Source organism: Trichosurus vulpecula, chromosome 7 (genome assembly GCF_011100635.1).
Source record: "Trichosurus vulpecula isolate mTriVul1 chromosome 7, mTriVul1.pri, whole genome shotgun sequence".
Classification (NCBI taxonomy): domain Eukaryota; kingdom Metazoa; phylum Chordata; class Mammalia; order Diprotodontia; family Phalangeridae; genus Trichosurus; species Trichosurus vulpecula.
The window spans coordinates 267,994,689-268,013,309 of NC_050579.1; the positions used below are offsets into that span (position 1 = coordinate 267,994,689).

Here is an 18,621-nt window from a genome sequence, read left to right on the forward strand (position 1 = left end):
GGGGAGTAAAGTCTAAGAAGACTGGAAAGGTAGGGCTTTGAAGCTAAAAAGAGGATTTTATATTTGATTCTGGAGTAATAGGGAGCCACTGGAGTTTATTGAGTAGGGAGGAGTGTGTGTATGTGTGTGAGTGCCACGGTCGGACCTGGGAGTGCCTGGATGCTCACTGGTTGGGGCTGGGGGATGGGAAGCAGCAGAGGAGTGTTGTGGTTGATGCTATGTCCTCACCAAAGCCATTTCTCCCTTTCCTCCTTCCTTCTTTCCTTCACTTCCTGGCCTAGCCTAGCCTGGCTCCAAGGGGCACCCAAGTGGTATATATCTGCCTGTTAAATCTGAGAAGAGGAAAACAACTTTTTGAGTAATAAAGATGCCTTCTAAATTCAAGAAGCACCTACACGATGATGATGTCACAGGCTCCATGAAAAGTGAAAGGAGAAATCTTTTTGGAAAAAGATTTAGATGAAGAAGAGGATTTTTTTTCCTAAGGGGCCCATCTGAACCAAAATCTGGACCTTGGAATGACAAAATTAGGCATATAGAGAATCAGGTGGATGAAGTAAGTGATGTCATTCAAGAGAATAAACAAAAGCGATTGAAGGAGGAGAGAGACTGGACAAATCAGAAAGCTTATCAGATAATGCGACAGATCTAAAGGGCTTCGGAGACAAATGTGGTGGCAGGGGTGCAAAATGAAGGCCACCGTGGCTTTGGTTGGTCTTACTGTCTTGCTAATGATTATCATTCCTACTGTCCCGAAATATTGGACTTCATTTGGCAGTGACCAGAGATCTAAAATAAAAACAATTCTGAGAAAAAAAAGAAAAGAAAATTGCTGCACAATTTAATGAAATAGGCATATGACTTCCAAAAGTTCTTTTTTTTCAAGAAGTAAAAAGAGGCGAGCGTCCAGTTTAAATTGGAACATTGACAAGTCCTTCTCATCACCAAAATATGTTTTCATTAATTTATTTTTAAAACAGAAGCATCTACTTTGCCATCTTTTAGGAGCCTAATTTGAAACTAGATACTTGCCAATACATTATTTGTATTTAGAGTTAAATGATGTGATATTTACACTTAACACAATTTCCTGCTGAACACTAGAGGTAGGGATTACTGCATCAAGTTCAGGGATAGAGTGGGGGCTAAGAAGTATATGTAGAGAGATGAAACATTATGTAGAAAGGGATGGTAATCATTCAGTTAATGATTACAAAATGTATGATTTTTCTCATGTAAGAAATTAGGTTTTGGCAATTGTTTCCATATGTTTATGTTTTCAATACTGCCACTTTCAACTGTGACTAAAGACATCCCAGTAAACCTATTTTGCTTGTACGTAGATTTGTGACAATTTCTTTTTCAACTTTGGGGATAGAGTAGTGTACTCTCGTCAATCTTAAAGCACAGCCTGGCACATTTAAGGCAGGGAATGAGATGGAAGGAAAGGGGAACATTGGTGGAGTGTTTGGGAATAATGACTCTTACGCATGTAGGGCACATTGCAATAGAAAACAGTCAACTTCATTTTTCCCTTCAGTAACAGGAGAGAAATTAAGACATCATGAATAAAGAAAATCCATTTGTTCCAGTATTTTGCCTTCAACAAACCCTCTTTGCAGAGCTGTTAACGAGTAAGAAAAATTAGTTGCTTTGAGTTTGACAGTCTTTCTCTGTTTACCATCTGTCCTTTAGTAGGAGGGCTCATTTGCCCTGAGTTGGCCAAAAAACAATCAGCAGGACATAGGAGAAGCCCCCAGGAGCCAGAGTAATCCACAACTGGAATTATCTGTACCTAAAAAATCACATGCTGGCTAATGCTGAAAGTTTAACACATTTCTTGACCTATTTTAACTTAATGGATAATTAAAGGAAAGAAAAAGATCACTTTGTCCGATGAGTATAGGATGGACCGGAACGGGAAGAGACTTGAGGCAGGTAGGCCAATCAACAGGCTATTGCAAAAGTCTAGGTTCAAGGTGATAAAGGCCTATACCAGGGTGGTGGCAATGTCAGAAGAGAGAAGGGGGTGTATTCAAGAGATATTTTGAAGGTAGAATCAACAGGATTTGGCAGCAAATTGGATATGGAGAGTGAGAAACTAAAGATGACACCTAGGTGGTGATCCTGGGAGAATGGCAGTGTCCTGGATAGTAATAGTGAAGTTAGGAAGTGGGGTTGGCTTTTGGGGAGAGATTGTGAGTTCAAATTTTAAACATATTGACTTAAAATATCTATGGAACAAACAGTTCAAGGTGTCTAGTTCAAGGTGAGACTAGAGATTAGTAGAGAGGTTATGGCTGGATAAATAGATTTGAGAATCACTGGCATAGAGGTGATAAGTGAATTCATGGGAGCTAATGAGATCCCTGAACAAAATAGTATAGAGGGAGAAGACAAGGTGGCTCATCTTCAGACGCTTACTATCTATGTGACCCTGGGCAAGTCACTTAGCCCTGTTTGCCTCAGTTACTTGTCTGTAAAATGAGCTGGAGAAGGACATGGCAAACCATTCTAGTATCTTTGCCAAGAAAACCCCCAAAAGGGATAAGGAATAATTGGACACAACCGAAATGACTCAACAACAACCTTCGTCATCAAATTCAAAAACCTTTGGTTTGGGGGCAGTAGGTGGTGCAATGCATAGAGTGCCAGGCCTGGAGTTGGGAAGACTCATCTTCCTGAATTCAAATCTGGCCTCACGCTTAACAGCTGTGTGATCCTGGCCAAGTCACTTAACCCTGTTTGCCTCAGTTTCCTCATCTGTAAAATCAGCTGGAGAAGGAAATGGCAACCCACTCCAGTAATTTTGGCAAGAAAACCCCCAAAAGGGGTCATGAAGAGTCAGACACAACTAAAAATTACTGAGAAGGAGAGAAGAGGATCCGGACAGAGCCTTGGGGGACACCCACAATTAGTGGGTAAGACCTGGATCTGAGAGACTGACTGAGAAGGAGCAACCAAACAGTTAGGGGGAAAGCCAGGAAAAAGAAGTGTCACAAAAGCTTAGAGGTCAGGAAGAAGGAAGACTTAGAAAAGGCCATTAGATTTAGGAATTAACTTCTTAACAACATGACTAATGTGAAAATATGTATAATACGAATGTATATGTAGAGACTATATCAGATTGCACACCGTCATGGGAAGGGGAGAGGGAAGGGAGGCAAAGTAAATTTAAAACTCCAAAGCTTATGGAACTGAATGTTGAAAACTAAAAATAAATGAATTAATAAAAAAAATACAAATATGACCAATAGAAAAAAAGATTTGGCAGTTAAGAGTAACTTTGGAGAGAACATTTCAGTTGAACCACAAGGTTGAAGGCCAGATTGTTGAGAATTAAGAGTAAGAAAGCAGCAAATGGAGGTACCTATTGTAGATGGCCTTTTCAGGGAGTGTAGCCAAGATAGGAAGGAAAGAAATGGGATGATAGCTAGCAGGGATGGACAGATCAAGTGAGGAATTTTTGAGGATGGGGGACGCATGCACATGTCTGTAGCCAGTAGACAGAGAGAGATTGAAGATTAGTGAGACAGCAGGGGAGATAGAGGAGCAATCTGCTGGGAAAGATGGAGTGGAATAGAATCACTTGTGCATATAGTGGGGTTTGCCTTGGCAAGGAGAAGGGCCACGTCTTCATGTGAGACGAGAGCGAAGGAGGAGATGGTGGCAGAAGACATCTGGATAATTCGAGATGAGGAGGAGGGGAGAAGAGCGTGCCTTGTTTGTCGGTGAAATACGAAACAATGTTCTCAGCTGAGAGAGTGAGGGAGGGGAGAGTGTTGGGAGTTTTGAGGGAGGATGAAAAGGGTGGGGGGAGCCTTTGTCCTGAGTAGAAGTGAATTGATTGGGATCACGTAAAAGCATTTCCTTGCAAATTGAAAGTCTAGCTGAGATTATGTTACCCAGATTTTTAGTGGACCCAGTCAGCATGGCTTGTGATTTTTCTCCAGTTTTATTCAGCAGCTAGTGAATAGAAGCAAATGTAACAGATGGTGGGGATTTGGCAGGGCAAGGTTGGTGATTAGAGAACAGGGACTGGAGAGAAAAGAACAATGTAGAGCTGAACTGGAGATCCTAGAGGTGGAGATCTTAGTAAAGATGAACAACAAACAGGCTTTGGAGTTTCAAGGCGGTGAAATGACAACAAATTTTGGTCAGATAAAGGATTTTCCTGCGATCATGAACACGGATGTGGGATGCTTGTGGGTGATAGTTGGCAAGATCAGGTGGAAGCCTGATGGGAGGATTCACCATCACCCACTATTGTTCTGTGGCCTTGTGTAGGCTACTTTCATTCCACTGCTTAATCTGAGTGGCGTTTGGAGAAAGAAAAAAAGAAACACAGGAATGGTTCACCCTCAGTTTCAGGCACTAAATTTTCAGCGAGCTTCAGGAGGCTAGCAGGATTTCACTCTGCCTTAAACTGTGCTGTCTCCATTTCCCTTCTCTTTAGTCCTCTTTTATAGACACCACCAGGGACTGCTTTTTTTCTAATTTTTTTTTATTTATGTTAAGAGGCAGTGTAGAATACTGACTAGAGAGCTAGCCTCAGAGTGGAGAGGACTTGGCCCCAAACACCATCTCTGACACAAACTGACTCTTTGACTCTGGGCAGCTCTCCAGGATAAAAGCTGCAGAGTACATGCCCATCTGCACTGGTGGAATGAGTTTTCTCTTTGGGAGATCTTGAAATCCAGGAAATCACATGTCAGGTTTCATGTTAACCTCTGGAGTTTGGGCTTTCCCCAGATCTATAGTTGCCTATACACTTTCAGGGTGATGGCTAAACTTAGAACGGCTGAGAAATGAGGGTAACGTTTCTTGTGTTAGGTAATGAGTAGAAGAAGCTGAGGAGGAGCTCAAAATCCCCTGAGTCATCCTGTCAGAGGAAGATGAACAAGAACAACACATAAGACTATCTCAAGCCCCTTTCTTGCTGGCAGGGAGTTTGAATATCTACTAGCTGCTAATTCCCCAGGAGTTTCTCTGTCAATGCCTCCCTCATCCCCTAGCATTGAATCAGCACCAGAGAAAGTGCCTCATTCCCTCTGGGATCCCAGGGGGTGCCTAACTCTACTCAGAACTCTAGTCCATTCTCCCTGACTTCCCTTTCATCTCCCTTCAATAAAACTGGCTCACTTTACTGTCTTGGTTTGTTTTTCTTTCTTTTCTTTTTTATATCCCGAACTTTCCTAAGTCTTAATTAAGACACACTCCTGAACCTCCCTGAGCCTGCATTAAGACAAACTCCCATAAGGGAAAGGAAGGGAAAGGTCTCCCATTCACTGTAAGTGATGGAAGGTTATTGTGTCAAAAGCAAAGAACTCACTGATGCTCGACTCAGATATAGCTAAGAAAGAAATCACCCAGATAATTCAGTAGTGCTGGCCCAGCACTTCTTCTGGGAGCTTATAAAATCAGAAGGGATCTGGGAGGTCATTGTATACAACCTCCCATTGGACAATGAAGGAATTCCATTACAACATTCCCGAAAAAGGTTATCTAGTTTTTGCTTGAACATTTTTAGGGATAGGAAAGGGGTGACACACTGGATTTTGATACCTTTAACTCTTAGAACATTTTTAGCTGAAATTTACCTCCCTGTAAACTTCAACTTTGGATGCCAGCTTTAGGGTCTTTGTGGCAGTGTCTTTTGGAAAAAAAAACCCCCAAACTAATTCCAGCCCCTTATGTCCCTCATTTCTTTTGTTGTTTTTATTACCCCTTCTCTCACCAACTTCTATTTTCTCATTTCAGAACATCCTTTTAAAATTGTTGAAAAAGCCATCATCATCACTACCAGGGAATACTAGAAAAAAAGCATATGTATGTGTGTATCTATATCTCACTATATAGACATAGATATACATATATGCACATACATATGTATATGTAGATGTGTATACACACATATATGTATATATACACCAGAACATTATGTAGATACACATATTTTACTGGTTCTTTCCTCTTTATGTTAATCAATGGAGTTTCTACTTTTTCCACAGAATTTGCAGTTAACTGTATGTAATGCTGGGTGATGGAGAGCAAGAGAAACTGAACCTTGAGTTCTTACATTGCCTGGAAATAGAAACAGATACGGCAGATGAAGTAAGGACAACAGAGTAAAGTAAAGGCAGCCAAATAACTTACCCATGGTTCCCTGAGGAATAGCTAAAAAACAAAACAGAGAAATCAGTGAGGACTGTCTTTTCCCTCTTTTTGTAACCCCAATACTTAGCACAGTGCCTGGAGCAAAGTGGGACCTTAAATAGTTTTTGGTTGGTTGATTGGTAGCATAGTGGATAGAGCATTGGGCATTGAGTCAGATAGACCTGAGTTCAAATTTGACCTTAGACACTTACTGGCTGTGTGACCCTGTACAAGTCATTTAACAAGTCTGCCACAATTTCCTCAACTATAAAGTGGGGATCGTAATAGCACTTACCTCCCAGGGTCATTGTGAGGCTCAAATAAGATAAACCCTTAGCATAGTGTCCGCCACATAGTAGGTACTATATAAATGTGTATTCCCTCCCCTTCCCCTGGTAGAAAGAGAACACAGCCCCCACTGATATGCTTTCTATTGAAGACTATAAGAAATTGTACCCCTCCAGTCACACTAAGCCCTCTGAAGTAGCCGCAGTACAGGGGGGTGGGAGGTTAAATATCCCCAGCTACAATGATGCAGAGGTCTCTGAGTCTAGAGAAACTGAAAAGCATGAGACCTAACCCGGGCTAAAGGTCTCTGGCTCCCTGCTTTCCCTTCCTTCTCCCTGCCCCAACTCCAGTCCGCTGAAACAGAGGAAAACTTGGGGGTAGTAATAAAATCTCACTCTTGCTAAACCTCATTGCTGCCTCTATTTTACTTTTTTTTTTGAGGGGGAAAGGCAGGGCAATTGGGGTTACATGACTTGCCCAACGTCACACATCTAGTGTGTCCAGTGTCTGAGGCTGCATTTGAACTCAGGTCCTCTTGACTCCAGGGCCAGTGTTCTACTCACTGTGCCGCCTAGCTGCTCCACTGCCTCTATTTTAAAATCTGATTCATGCCTCCTGTTTTTATTCCCCCTTTCCCCTCCCTCTGTTATTTCAGAATACCCTTATTGGTTGTTGACAAACCGTCTTAATCACTACCAGGAAATATCCCACTCGTATTTCTTCTTTAATCAGAAGGGGTTCCACTTTTTATAGACTGTTGGGCAAGACTGGGCAATAGGGAAGAAAGAAAAACTGAGCCTAATTTATCTATCATTTGGAAACAGCAACAGGCATTATGGAGAAAGGTCCCTGATACTGTAGGAAAAAAAAAGACACCAGAGTAGAAAAGAGAAGGAAGTAACTTACCAATGGCTCCGTGAGGAATAGCTAAAAATGAAAACAAAACAAAACAAAACAAAAAAACCTCAGAAATCAATGAGGGAATGTCTGGCAGGAAAAAAAAAACCATCTAGAATGTTTTCAAGTGAAGAACATCAGAAACCTCCATTAGCTCCAAGACCTCTGTATCAACTACAGTGTGGGGAGGTGAGGTTTAAGCATCCCCTGCCTATGATCATGCAACCCTGGCTGTTTCAGATTCCTCTCAGTCCAGTACAGGGTATGAGCATCTGGTACCACCCTTTACTTTCCTCTATTTGATGAGATGGATTGAAATTCTTGAGGGATCTATCAATATTTTAGTATGGCTAAACCACATTCTTGTCTCCATTTCTTTCATTCTTCCTTTTTTTAGTCTCCCTTTCCCCCTCTCTGTTATTTTAGAATATTCTTCTTGGTTTTTGATACGCCATCATAATTATCACGAGGAAATTTACCTTTTTTTTTTGGCAACCCTCATTTTGATTCTCGCCAAAAGACTGACCCAGAGCAAGGGAAGATGTATTTTCCTTTGGAAATGGAACTCTAATGGAACACTAATGCCAACCCCTTTGTATTAGCTGTAGTGCGGAGTGGGTGGGGGGTTAAACCATCCATCATGATGATGACGATGGTGATGATGAGAGTTGGGGGGGGGTGGGGGTGGGGAGGGTGAACTGCTAAGAAAACTACATTTCCGCCAAAGGAAGGAGAATGAGTTGCTGAGAAAGCTATGCCTGCTTGAAGCTGTGTGAATTTCTTCTTAGTAAGTTACAGCTGTTTGCCTTGCTTGATGCTGCCACCTGGTGGTTACATTTCTGTGTGTTAATTATTAGGGTTTTTATTCCATAGGAGCTCTTTATCTTGTGGAAAGAGGAATAGGCAGGGCAGAGGAAGGTCCCCTGTAACACCAGAATAAAGAAAGATGAGGAAGTAACTTACTAATAGTTCCTGGAGGTAGAGCTAAAAAAAAAAAAAAAGAACAAAAAATTTGTAAGCGATCGTTTGTCAAGAGGATATAGTTCTCACTCATATTTCTCCCATAGAAGAATATTTGAAATAAGATTCTCAGTAACTCCCAAGCCCTCTGTATCAGTTGCAATTCATGGTGGCAGCAGATTAAGCACCATCTGTTAAGATGATGTTAGCTCTAGGTAGCAGGGTTGTTATAGAGCTCTCCTAGTTTAGTGAATCTGATTACAGCCAAGGCGAGAGGCTTCTGTCCCTTCTGTTCCCTTTCCTCTGTTCATGAGAAAAATGGGCTCTCTTGAGGACATTATTGAGATCTTACTCCTGAAAAAATTTCATTTCTGCTTCCATTTCTCTCACACATCCCCTCTTAGTCTTTCTTTCCTTCCCGTTATTTCAGAATATTCTTTTTGGTTGTTGACAAACCAACCTAATCATTACCAGGATGGATATTCATCAGTTTTTCCTTATCTGTCAATTAGCAGATTTTTCCGTTTTTCAAAAACTCAACATTAAGTTATGGCCGAGCTGCCTGAGGGATGAAGCTAGAGAAACTGAGCCTCACACCCCCACGTCCCCTGGAATTAGAAATAGAAAGGGTATTACATTGCAAGGACACTGGAAAGACTAAAGAAAAGGAATAACTTCCCTAAGCAGAGCCAAATAAGTGAAGTGGCAGGAGATCACAGTTTCCATTGGTACACTTTCATAAAAGAACATCAGAAATGGAATTCCCAGTAATGCCAAACTCTTTGTGTTAGCTACAGAGCAGAGTGGGTGGGGATGATTCAGCCCTGGGCAGAAAGGTTGTTTTAAAACCTCTTTTGGACTAGAGAAACTGAAATGCATTGGGTACAACTTACGGTTGAAGTCATTTGGTTCTCTGTCTTCTTTATGGAAAAAGATTGGTGTTCTTTAATATCTCACCATAGGTAAACCTGTCTTCATTTCTTTCATTTTTACTCATCAGGTTAATAGGTCAAGAGCTGGAAGGGACCTCAGAGACCATAGTACAACCCCTTCATTTTACAGAGGAAGAAACTGAGGACCAGGGAGATTAAGTAATTTGCTCATTTTATTTTGCCTTTCCCCTTCCTCTGTTATTTCAGAACCTCTTTGTTGGTTATTGATAAATTATCATTACCACTGCCACAGGGATATTCCATTGGCCTTTCTTCTTTATGTTAATCAAAAAAGGTTTTCATTTTCTATAGACTCCAATAATTAGGGAAAGGCTTTGTAATGGGGAAGGCAAGAGAAATTGAGCCTGAAGCCCCTGAATTACCTGGAAACAGGAACAGGAATAGTAGAGAAAGGTCCCCCTTATACTCTAAAAATATCAGAGTAGAGAGAGACAATGAAATAACTTACCAATGGCTCCATGAGGGAGAGCTAAAAAAACAAACAAACAAACAAGCAAACAACAAAATAGAGAAATAAATCCTTTCTGGTAGAAGACAGTTCCCGCTAATATGCTTTTCATAGAAGGACATTGGAAACAGAACCCTCAGTAACCTTGAGCCCACTGATACTGACATGACATGGAAAGGTCCTCTTGACAGCAAATATTATTATAATAATGAAAGAAATAGAAGTAACTTACTCATGCTTCCTCGAGAAATAGCTAAAAACAAAACAAAAGGACAAGAGAAATCAGTGAGGGATTGTTGGGCAGAAAGAGAATACAGTTCCCACTGATGTGTTGTTCATTAAAGAAAATAAAAATAAAACATTCAGTAACACTGAGCCCTCAGTATCAGCTGCAGTGCAGTGTTGTGGGGGAGGAAGCATCCCTTGCAATAATGATGCAGCTCTGGGTCATACATAATATTGCTTTATGGTCTTCTCAGACAAGGGGACCAGAAAAAGGTAGGTTTAGCCCAGGTCAGAGGCTTCTAGGTCCTTTCTTCCCCTTCTACAATACCTTAGAATAATACAATAATACAATACCAAGAATAAAATTCTTGAAGGTATTTTCAAGATCTTATTTTAGCTAAATCTCATTTTTCTCTCTGTTTCTCTCATCCCACTTGCTTTTACTCACTCTTGTCCCCTACTCTCCCTACTATCCTTGTTTGTTGTTGACAGGTCATCATAATCATTGACAGAGGGATTTTCCAAAGAAAATATTCTTTATGTTAATCAGTGAAGTTTCCATTCTCTGTAGATTCAGCAATGATTTGAGTCAATGTTCATGTAGCATATTCCCCATGTAGTGCCAGAATATTGTTGTGTGGATTGAAGAGAGGCAGAGGAGACATCACTGGCCTCTTTTCCCCCCACCGTTCTCCAGGGGAGAATTTATTTCCTGCCAGGAGAGGAAGCAGGAGATTGGGGCCAGATTGAAATTGGGGCTGCTTTTCTCTGGGCTAGAATTCGCTTCCTTAAATATTATTAGTTTGCAGGAGTGTGGAACCTTCAGCTTTGAGGCTGCAGGCCCCTCCCACTCCTCCCCCCCCCCCCCCCCCCCCCGATTCAGGGGATGTGGTTTTCAGGTTCAAGTTAAACCTCTGATCATTTTTTCTTAATGGGGAAAGAGAGATCCAAACTTTAGATCCAAGGCTTGACTCCCTTCCTCCCAAATACCAATTCCATAATGAGCAAACATAGGAAGTAGCAAAGAAACCCATTTATCCAAGTGGACAGCAAAACAGGAACCAGAGAAAGTGCGCATCAGAGAACATACAGCAGACAACAGAGTGAAGGATCTCCTCCACTGGGAACAAGAAAACTCTGCTCAACCAAGAGATCTCACCCAAGAGGGAATCCTTTAAAGTTTCTATTGCAACAAGCCGGGGCAGGGACATGATGGAGGCTGCTAGCTGCTCTCGTGTTGGCTTCTTCCCAGAGTTTTTTCCTTCAGCAAACTTAAGTGCAGTTGGCATCTTCCATTTTTTTCTCTTGAAACTGGAAGACAGAACCTCCTGAAGCTTCAGAGCCCAAAGACACTGAAGAGATTTGAAAGCCTGTTGCCCTCCTTTTGCTCGCTTTCACCGACTCTGCCTCACTCCTCACACAGGTGTGGACATTGTCTGGTGAGTACAGTGTTCAAAGCCTGAAGAACCTGAAGACTCAAAGAGCCTCACTTCTCTTTTGCTCTCCAACTCTGTCCTACCCCGCACACAGTTTTGGGCCATTGATCTCCACCAGTCAGGACAAAGTCCCATACCAATGGGCTTTGGAACTTGGGTTACACTAGAGTAGTGGGGAAACAAAGGAAACTGAACCTCAAGTCCCCATATCACCTAGAGAGAGAAGCAGACAAGATAGGGAAAGGTATTCAACTTAGCAAAGGCATTTAATGATGAAAGTGGAAGGGGAAGAATAAACAGATAAAAAATGGAAAAAATGTACAAAGATTTTTATAGCAAACTTTTTTTTTTTTTTGCCATCCAGTACAGTGGAGCCATCACACTTGGATTCTAGTATCACCATCGCAGATATGCTTACAGAGGGTGTAGAGATAACCCTGAAGAGAGCTGATGTGGGAAAAATAGATGGACTAGATTCTGTATACACAGAAGAGGCTTCAATTGGAGGTTATATAAATGTGAGGGCATTGAGGTAGAGTCTCATGGCATCTGAAGCAGAAGTTGCCAAAGGCATTAAAATAAAACCTCAGATTTATCCCTCAAAAGATGCCTGAGAACATTAACTACTGACTTATATGACTATTTTCCCTCTACATAAAATTTTTATGAGAACATTCTCTCCACCTATTAAGGAACCTTAAGAGCATCCTAGCTAAGTTAGAAGAGAATTGGTTCCATCTCAGAAGTGAAGTTCCAAAGTCAAACATATTAATCATCATAGAATTAACTGAAGGATAAAGAGAGTTCAAGATCCGACTATACTTGTTTGTTCACTATGCAAAAACATTTAATTTTATTGGCCACCTTAAATGCCTTCCTCTAACAATATAGCCCCATGCATATATCAACATTATTCAAGAATTCTTGAAATAACAAGGATGACCTTGTTTGATGACTTTGTGATCATTAATATCAGAGGAGGTATGAAACAGTGAGATGTAAGCTTCCTAAGGTGTTTGCCACTATTGTGGAGGAAATACGGCATAAAATCCGTGTCACAGAGATATTCCCTACACCTGGTGAGGTGCTCCAGATCTTTCTGTTAGCAGACATTGTACCGATTTTATCAAATTCTGGAACACTGCAGAGTTTCCTGGATGAGAGCCACAACCACTCAAAAGAATCTGGCCTGTAAATAACAGAGAAAAAAACCCCAACGCAAGAGGGTGAAGAATGCCTGTTGTTCAGACCACGGACTTTCTTGCTATTCCTAACAGGACATTTTACCTGTAGTCATCTTCATCGTCATTATCATCATCTTTGTCATCATTATCTTGTATTCATATGACTCTTTAAGGTTTGCAAGGAACTTTACACATGTTATTTAACGCTCACAACAACCCTGCAAAGTAGGTACTGTTATTATCTCCACTTTACAGATGAGGAAACTGAGGCTGAGAGGTTAAGTGACCTGCCCAGGATCACAAAATGTCTGAGGCAGGGTTTGCACTCGGGTCTTTCGGACTCCAAGTCGCTGCCTAGCTGCCTCCATGTCTTTGCACTAGCTGTACCCCATCTCCGGAATGTACTTCTCAAAACTGCTCAAGTGACACCTTCCAGTTCCTCCCACCTGCTTCCCCTGCCCCCTTTACTTTGTATATACTTGTATTTATGTACATGTTTTTCCTCCCGATAGCAAGTAAACTCCTTGAGGGCACGGACAATTCCGTTTTTGCTCTTGTATCCCCAGTGCGCAGCACTGTACTTAGCTGCTAATAAATGCTCTTTGGTTGATTGACTATGATACACAGTTTGCTGGATGACATAGGATGGTGGCACCCCAATGTATTTGTCTTAGACAACATATCGATCCCAGAATTGAAAAAGAGGAAGAAGAGAGGAAAGAGATAACCTTTGTGATACGGTAAAATTATTTTAATTATACCTACCCCAACGTTTCCCTGAAATGAAGGCTTCCCTTTATAATACCAGTATTTTCCCAGTCTTGGTATATGGTTGCAAGTCCTGGAACTCCATAGTCTCTAATGAATTCAACATCATGAATTCACACATAGGACAAAGGAGAGGCGCATGGTTGGAATAAGAAGATCACAACACATTGTGAACAAGAACTTAGCATGGACATCTGGAGTGATGAGGCGTCACAGCAAGAGAACTAGCTTGGTGTAGTGGAAAAAGCTCTGGCGAGCCTAAGAGACCCCAGAAGACTTGGATTCTAGTCTTACCTTTTCAACCTCCCTTTTGTGTGCCCTTAGGCAACTCACTTAACCTGTCCAGACCTCAATTTCTTCATCTATAAAATTAAGGGATTGGATTATATGCTCTCTAAGGCCCCTTTCATCTCTCAAGTTCTAGGAAGGTGACCAAAGGAGATCATGTATTATAACAGTAATAATGAAAATGATAGATACGGAAAAGAAACCCAAATAGGTTAGTTCAGTTGCCTGGCTCAAGAACACATTTTCCACTGACATTCTTTCTGGGGAAGAGCATCTAATTGGTGTAAGTCAGGGCTGTCCAAAATGTGACCTGCCAGCCGCATGAGGCCCGCAGTGTGATTTATGTGGCCTGCCTACAAGTATAGAAATTTACATACATGCTTTAGTAATGGAAGCCGAGCTACCACAGAGCTCTCCCTAAAATGGCAAATCGAAATATATCGTCTATTGTTTCAATAAAAACCTAAGGTTGGATAGCCCTGGTGTAAGTTATAGGGAAATCTAGGAGATCTTCCGCAATACTGCAACCTGAGGTTGGGGACAGCCCCTTTCCCCCTCACCTCTCAATTAGGGCACCTAGAAGAAAGCCCACTTCTTCCTTCTGCTGCTTCTCATCTATTGTTAAAGATATAATTTCCTCTAAGGAAAGGAGACAGATGGGCAAAAAGGAAAGATTGCTAATTTTGGAGTCTGAAACCCTGAGTTCAAATGCTGTCTTTGATACTTACCACCTGTGTTAACTCCTTTGCCAGGACTCAGTTTCCTTATCTATAAAATGGAGTGGGGGAGGGGGTAGACTGGATGGGCGCTGAAATCCCTTTCATCTCTCAATTTAAAATGCTATGACTATACTCAGGTTAAATGACCATCCTTTTAAGGTAAGCTGCTTGGCTCAGTAGATAGGTAGTAGGGCTTGGAGTCAGGAAAACCAGAGTTTTAAATGTGCCTCGGACACTTACCAGTTGCGGGACCCTGGGCAAATCACTTTATCTCTCTGTGTCTCAGTTTACTCAGCTGTAAAGCCGGGATAATAACAGCACCTACCTCATAGGGTTGTTAACTCATATGTAAAGTACTTTGCAAACATTAAAGTGCTATTTAAATACCAGCTAATAGCATACCCTTATCCTTCTGATTAATTATTACTGTTTTTCTTAGGGAAGATAGAGGTCATGTTCCCAGGGAGATGGTCAAGGAAAAGTGAGTAGCATATGACCTTTCTCCATAACTCTTCAGTTTATGCTTGGTGGTCATTTCATGACCCTTCGTGACCCCATTTGGGGTTTTCTTGGTACAGATGCTGGAGCGGTTTGCCATTTCTTGCTGCAGCTCATTTTTACAGATGAGGGAACTGAGGCAAATAGGTTTAAGTCACTTGCCTAAAGTCATACAGCTAGTAAGTATCTGACGTCACATTTGAACTCAGGTCTTCTTGACTCCAGGCCTGATGCTCTATCCACTGAGTCACCTAGCGACCCTTTGGTGGTCATAGCAGAGGTTTATTCCTCCAATAGTTCTCCGGCTGAATTCAGGAAGGTGCCTGCACACCAACTTTCTCTACAGTCTGAATGAGCCTTTTGGTTGTGGTGACCGGGAGAGGGAATCACACCTTGGTGCTGCCTGATTGAAGGGGTCCTTTTGGTCTTTAACATTCTTGCAAACACTAGTGGGCAATTCCTTTCCCTGGGGTCAGAGTTCATGGGCTTCTGTACTCTAAAATACTACTCCACAAAACTACTATCCTGATTGGAAAGATTTTTCTAGATCAGGGGTGAGGAGCCTGTGGCCTGGAGGCCACATGCGGCCTTCTAGGTCCTCAAGTGGGGCCTTTTGACTGAGTTCAAGTTTGACAGAACAAATCCTTTTATTAAGGAGATTTGTTCTGGGAAGTTTGGATTCAGTCAAAGGGCTGCATTGGAGGACCTAGAGAGCCATATATGGCCTCGAGGCTGCAGGTTCCCCACCCCTGCTAGATCCTCCGCCTTTTAAGTAGAGTACCCAGAGAATTCACCTTATCACTTCCCATTCAGCTGCTTTCCTGGACTTCATGATCTCCACAAACTCATCATTCCACAAGGTGAAATCAAGTCTGAAACTGTCACTTGCATAGATTATTTCCTACCCAGGTAGCAGGATTTCATCTAGGTCCCCCAACCTTCTCTAGTTTTTCAGCTTCTTTTTATGTATTGATTACCCCAATAGACTGTGCACTCCTTGAAAGCAGGGACTGTCTTATGCCTGTCTTTGCATCTCCGGCACTTAGCCCAGAACCTGGCACATGGCACTTAATGTTTATTGATTCTGACTCTAAGCTATAGAATCTCCTCAGAAAAGCACATTTCTTTGGGAATTTATCTCCATCTGATTTAGAAATGGCCAGTCACAAAGCCCGGCATGGGTTGTCTACAGCTACATAATTCTCCTTCCTTACCTCTTTTTTTCTGTCTTTCCCTTTGCTCTCCCTCTCATCTTCCTTACCCCTTGTCCTTCCTCTCTCCCTTTTCCTTTTTCTTTCTGTTCCTCAATTCTTCTTCCTTTCTCCTTGTTCTCAGATCCTTTCTACATCCTCCCTCTTTCCCTGCCCCTTTTCAGTTCTGGGAAGCCCTTTAGTTTGTTAACAAAGCACCCCACATCTTTATTTAGTAGAGTGCAAAGTGTATTTGAACTTGGCCACATTTTCCTGGAAATGAAAGTGGAAAAGTAGTTTCACAAATGTCCTTTTATTTGATCCATACCAGTCCTGTGGAGGTAGGCCAGATAAGTAATGTTCTGATTTTATAGACAAAGTTTAAGAGGACTTTTAGAGTCTGGCTGGCAAACAGAGAACCAACCCACAATTTAAAGCATTGTTTACACAGGTAAATGCATTCAGAATTGCTTCCTTCTTCAACATCTACATCGTCATCAACAGCAGCAGCAGCTTTGGGGAGGAAGACTATCTATAAGAAGCTGGGGATAACTGTATAAAGTTGGTTAAAAAAAATTGGATGATTACTATTTATTTTCCTCCAAGAAAGAAAAGTACAAATGAAACCTTAAAGTATGATTAGGAAATTCAGGGAAAAATGGCTTTTATAGATGTGAGGCAAGTAGTTTATGTGCCAGAAATATCCTTGGTTTGTATTACTTAACTTGAATCACTCTAATAAAGAGACATTTGTGGCTAATCTGAGAATTTAGTAGCTGTTATATTCCATTTTTTCCCTAAGTTTGCCTGACTGCTTGGAACTTCAAGGTCATCTAAATTCAACAAACAATGAGGATTCTTTCCTTATTGCCAAGAGAATGTAGAATCTTACAGCAGAGTAGATAACTAAGGACCGACCCCTCCCCACAAAAAAACCCACCAGCCCCCCTCCCCCCAAAAAACCCAAACCAAAACCCAACCAACCAAAAAAACAAACCAAAACACAAAACCAGAGGTGAAGTTCAACCATAGAACTATTGGAGGAAAAAACCCTCTGTTGTTACCACTAAGCATAAACGAATTATGGTGAAGTTATGGTGAAAGGTCATGAACTGTTTACTTTTCCTTGACTGTCTCCCCCAGGAGCATGAACTTTCTCTTCCCCACTCTCAACCCTAAGAAGGACCATGGTATGGGAAGATCTGTCTGAACTGATACAAAGTGAAGTGAGCAGAACCAGAAGGTACACAGTCACAGCAATGTTGTAATGATCATCACTGTGAAAGACTTAGCTCCTCTGATAATATAATGATCCAAGAAAATTCCAAAGGATGCATGATGAAAAGTGCTATCTATCTCTAGAGAAAGAACTGATGAAGTCTGAGTGCAAATTGAAATATAGTTTTCTTACTTTCTTCATTTTTCTTGTTTTTTTTTGAGATAAGACTAATATGGAAATATGTTTTGCATGATTTCACTTGTATAATTGATACATTGCTTAACTTCTCAAAAGGTGGGGAAGAGGCAGGAGGGAGGGAGAGAATTTGAAATTCAAAATTTAAAAAAATATTAAAAATAAACAATAAATATTTTAAAAAAAGAAAGAAAAACCATGCTAACTAATCAGAAAGATAATGATATAATAGTTGTCATTTATATAGCACTTTAAGGTTTGCAAAGCACTTTATATATGCTAACTCATTGGATCCTCACAACAAAGTCACATAGTTACGTATTAGGTACAGGGACTTTAAAACTTGCCTTCTGGTCTCCGGCTTAGGGCATTGTCGGTAATAGAATCACAGGCCCCCCGGCCCCAAATCTGAGACATATAGATTTTAGACCAATTGCATAACTAGAAGGAGATAAATATAAAGGTCGGGGAGGACTTTTGGGACTGTAAGGGAACAAGTGATACTCAAATTGAGACATAGGCAACTTACGTAATAATCTGTGTGTCTTCTGAGAGACCTCTGAAAAACAAAAGAAGTCAGGGTGTAATTTCTGTCTTGAGGAAGACTGCCTCCCTGAGGATCACCACATGCAGGGTTGGCTATGCTTTGATATATCAAGATCATTCATTATCTCCTATTATGGTGCCAAGGTTTTCACTTTCCTCAATTCTTAATAATTTAGAAGAATTCTGGGTACTGAGGAAGCAAGAGAGATCAAGGAAATGTGAACTTCAAAAAACTGCCACCAGTATAAGGCTCAGCTCCCTGCAGATATTGGAGTCGACTCAAAGTCAGGAGAGAGTTGTAGATTAACCTAGGGGGACTCTGGGTATCGAGGAATCAAGAGAGGTCAAGGAATTCTGAGACTCAAAGTCCTTCAGCTAGTGTAGTGTAAGGCTCCCTTTAGATTCTGAAGGGGACTGAGGCATTAGAAACATAGGACAAAGAACTTATTGATGGGTCCCCTAGGTCTAGCTAAAAGGCAAACACAAACAGAAAAGTCAGTGAAGATGATCTGCTATAAGGAGAACACACTTTTTCTTGGGGGGCTGGATGTCAGTAATGGAACTCTCAGATGGTGCCCTTTCATGTTAACTTCAGTATAATGGGGTGGGATGGTTTCATCCACTGTTATTAATTAGATCAATAAACATTTA

General features: G+C 41.3%; 1 pseudogene; it reads left to right on the forward strand.

Annotated features, from left to right (window-relative positions):
- Window positions 1-367: 367 nt before the first annotated feature.
- LOC118857991 lies at window positions 368-13,132 on the forward strand (annotated as a pseudogene).
- Window positions 13,133-18,621: the final 5,489 nt, after the last annotated feature.